Source organism: Corylus avellana, chromosome 4 (genome assembly GCF_965113065.1).
Source record: "Corylus avellana chromosome 4, dhCorAvel1.hap1.2, whole genome shotgun sequence".
In the NCBI taxonomy this organism is placed as follows: Eukaryota; Viridiplantae; Streptophyta; class Magnoliopsida; order Fagales; family Betulaceae; genus Corylus; species Corylus avellana.
The window spans coordinates 6,991,648-6,996,058 of NC_142493.1; the positions used below are offsets into that span (position 1 = coordinate 6,991,648).

At 45.3% G+C, this 4,411-nt stretch overlaps 1 pseudogene; it reads left to right on the forward strand.

The window, feature by feature from the left end:
• The first annotated feature begins 279 nt into the window (after positions 1 to 279).
• Positions 280 to 3,801, forward strand: LOC148586219 (uncharacterized; annotated as a pseudogene).
• The last annotated feature ends 610 nt before the right edge of the window (positions 3,802 to 4,411 follow it).

The following is a 4,411-nucleotide window of genomic DNA, read 5'->3' on the forward strand; positions in this document are numbered from 1 at the left end:
AACAGGCAGCCCTACCAACCTCAGTCCACTTATCGGCCTCCACAGCAGCACTACCAGGCTCCCTTAGAGTCTAATTTTGAGGATCGGATTGTAAAAGCAGTGACTGAGCTGACCAGCGAGATAAAGCAATCAATCAAATCTTAAGAGGAAATAGTCAACTCACATTCCCAATCCATTGCCAAGCTAGAAGTTGAAGTCAGACAACTTGCCAACACCATCAACAGAAGAGACGAAGGAAAGCTTCCAAGTCCGCCAGTGGTAAACCCTAAGGGGCACTACATGGTCGATGAGGGCACTTCATACCATCAGCAAATTCAAGCCATCACCACCTTAAGAAGCGGCAAAATAGTTGACAATCATGTAGAGGAGAAGAAGGATGAACACAAGGAGGTTGCACAGAATTTGCAAAATGATAAAAGCAAGCAAGTAAGCAATGAGGCTTCATCATCAGCAGCATCCACTCCAGAGATCCCATATGAGCCACCGGCCCCCTTCCCAGAATGTCTCAAGGCACCTTCCCACTTTGGGAAACAAGGAGAGAAAATACAAGGAATGATGGAGATGTTCAAATAGGTAAAAATCAATCTTCCCCTTCTTGATGCCATTGCACAAGTGCCTACCTATGCCAAGTTCTTTAAAGACTTGTGTACTCGAAAGCGGAAGACTAGAAACCACATCCCCAAGAAAGTTCTTCTGACTAAGCAAGTAAGTTCTCTGATTAAGCACAACACTCCTCCGAAGTTCAAGGACCCCGGGGCTCCTACAATTTCATGCATCATCGGAAAAAGAGAGATTGATAAGGCACTCTTAGATCTGGGAGCTGGAGTGAATTTACTTCCCTATTTAGTATATCAGCAGCTGGGCCTAGGTGAGCTGAAGCCCACCAAAGTAATTCTGTAACTAGCTGATCGGTCAATTAAGAAGCCTAGAGGGATTGTAGAAGATGTGATCATCTAGGTGGATAAATTTTTCTTCCCAGTTAACTTTATAGTGCTTGATACTGAGCCTGTGCCCAATTCTGAGAAGCTGGTTCCTGTCATCCTTGGGCGTCCATTCTTAGCCACAGTAAATGCATGCATCAACTATCGAACTGGAGTCATGGAGATCTCATTTGGCAATATGAAGGTTCGATTGAATATCTTTACTGCATTTCAGCATGCTCCTGATCAAAATGAGTGTTTATTTTTGGATAGCATTGATGAATATATAGAAGACTCACTACCCAGTCTCCTGACAAAGGATCCAGTGGAAGCTTGCCTGAATTATTTCGACTTTGAAGAATTCAACACCGACCAGTACATTCAAAAGGTCCATGAATTGCTAGAAACAGCCGCTAGTGCAGATTTCCATCCATGGAGAGTAGTAAAGGAGCCCCTACCTGTGACATCAAGCACTCCTCCTGTTCCATCCCTACTGTCTCCACCGAAGCTTGAGTTGAAGCCCTTGCCAGAAAAGCTCAAATATGCATTTCTGGGGTCTAACAACACCCTGCCGGTCATCATTGCTTCCGACTTACAAAAAGACCAAGAAGACAGTCTGCTCGCAGTGTTAAAGGAGTATAAAGAGGCTATTGGTTGGACAGTGGCAGATTTAAAAGGCATTGACCCCTCTATCTATATGCACCGGATCCATTTGGAAGAAGATGCTCGACCCTCCCGGGAAGCACAGTGCCTGTTGAATCCCAACATGAAGGAAGTAATAATGAAAGAGGTAGTCAAGTTACTTGATGCAGGCATCATCTACCCCATCTCAAATAGCAAATGGGTGAGCCCCACTCAAGTGGTTCCAAAGAAATCAAGCATCACCGTTGTTGAGAATTCTACTGGAGAATTGGTTCCACAGCGTACAACCACAGGATGGCGTGTCTGTATTGACTACTGGAAGCTCAATTCTCATACTTGGAAGGATCACTTCCCACTCCCATTCATCAAATTTTGGAGCGTCTTGATGGCCAGAACTACTATTGCTTCTTAGATGGCTATTCCGAGTATAATCAGGTTGTAGTTGATCCCAAAGACCAAGAGAAGACGACGTTCACATGTCCATTCGGCACCTTTGCTTACCAACGCATGCCCTTCGGCTTATGCAATCCACCTGCCACATTCCAGAGATGTATGATGTCTATCTTCTACGACATGGCGAAAAAAATTTTGGAGGTATTTATGGATGACTTTTCTGTTTTTGGATCATCTTTTGATAAATGTCTCCATAATCTATCACTTGTGCTTCAACGTTGCAAAGAAACTAACCTGATTTTGAGCTGGGAGAAGAGCCACTTCATGGTCCAGGAAGGTATAGTTTTGGGCCATTTAGTGTCCAAACAAGGTATTGAGGTGGACCGGGCCAAAGTTAAGCTCATTGAAAATTTACCACCACCCACTTCAATGAAGCAGATCCATTCTTTCCTAGGGCACGCCGGCTTCTATCGTCGTTTCATCAAAGATTTCAGCAAAATCTCAAGGCCCTTATGTAACTTGCTTGCTAAGGACGCCCCTTTTTCACTTTGATGAAGCATGTCACCAAGCATTCCAGCAGCTCCGGTCCCTATTATCCTCTACTCCCATTAGGCAGCCGCCTGACTGGTCATTGCCCTTTGAGATCATGTGTGATGCATCTGACTATGTTGTGGGTGCAGTTTTGGGACAACAGGTAGGCTAGCTTCCTCATGTCATTTATTATGCTAGCAAGACGTTGATAGATGCTCAAGTCAATTACACAACCACTGAGAAAGAATTACTAGCTGTGGTATTTGCTCTGGATAAATTCCGCTCATATCTTCTGGGATCAAAGGTTATAATTTTTTCTGATCATGCTGCTCTACAACATCTGCTGGCCAAGAAGGAAACAAAGCCGTGGTTAATCCACTGGATACTACTTCTGTAAGAATTTGACATCGATTCGGGACAAGAAGGGCACTGAAAATGTTGTTGCTGACCATTTGTCACGGATTTTATTTGAGACACCCCAGCCGGTTCCCGTTCATGATTCTTTCCCAGATGAGCAACTATTGGCAATTACTCCGAGAAATCCGCTGTGGTATGCCGACATTGTCAATTATCTAGCTACAGGTCGGATTCCTTCTCATTGGTCTAAGCAAGATAAGGACCGCTTCTTCAAGCAAGTTCAATTCTATTATTAGGAAGATCTAGAGTTGTTCAAGTATTGTGCTTATTAGATCATCCGACGTTGTGTCCCTGAGAGTGAATTTTCCAGCATTCTTACCTTTTGTCATTCTCTAGCTTGTGAGGGACACTTCAGTGCCAGGAAGACAGCAGCCAAGGTTCTACAATGCGGATTCACATGGCCCACCTTGTTCAAATATGCCTATGACTTCTGCCGAGCTTGTGAGAGATGTCAACTCCTAGGAGCGATGTCTCGGAGGGATATGATGCCATTGAACCCCATCCTTATTGTCGAGATTTTTGATGTCTGGGGTATTGACTTCATGGTCCATTCCCACCATCTTGCGGGTATGAGTACATTTTGGTGGGAGTGGATTATATCTCTAAGTGGGTCGAAGCTATTGCCACAAAGACCAATGATCACAAGGTTGTCGTGAAGTTCCTCAAAGCCAACATTTTTAGCAGATTTGGTACTGCTCGGGCTATCATCAGTGATGGAGGTAGACACTTTTGCAACCGTTTTCTTAAGTACTCTGTCACACATCAGGTAGCCACTCCCTACCATCCTCAAACAAGTGGCCAAGTGGAAGTGTCTAACCGGAAAATTAAGCATATTCTGGAGAAAACAGTTAGGCCAGACCGAAAGGATTGGTCCTTGCGCCTCAATGATGCATTATAGGCTTACCGCACAGTGTACAAAACTCCCATTAGAATGTCTCCTTATAGGCTGGTTTATGGCAAGGCATGTCACATCCCTGTGGAATTAGAACACACGCTCTGTGGGCAATCAGGCAGTTCAATCTCGACATGCAAGCAGCCAGTTCTCACCGGAGACTTCAGTTGACAGAGTTGGAGGAGCTGCGGCGAGATGCCTATGATAGTGCATGCCTTTACAAGGAGTGGACTAAGGCTTTTCATGACAAACATATCTTGCCCAAGACATTTATTCGAGACCAGAAAGTATGGCTCTTCAATTTCAGACTCTGGCTTTTCCCTGGCAAGCTTCACTCCCGATGGGACGGCCCCTTCATAGTCACCGCGGTGTCGCCCCATGGCGCTGTCGAGTTGCGGGACCCAAAGAATGGCACTCTGTTCAAGGTCAACGGTCAAAGATTGAAGTCCTGCATCTAGCATTTCAAGCCAGGTACAAACATGGAATCCATCCATTTGACGGATCCCGTCTATTTTTTGAATTAGGGCACTGACACCTTGGGCTCGAGCGCACACACGGTGCGCTCGATCCCAGAACATGGGCCTACGCTCGAGCCCACCCTATGTGGGATCGAGCG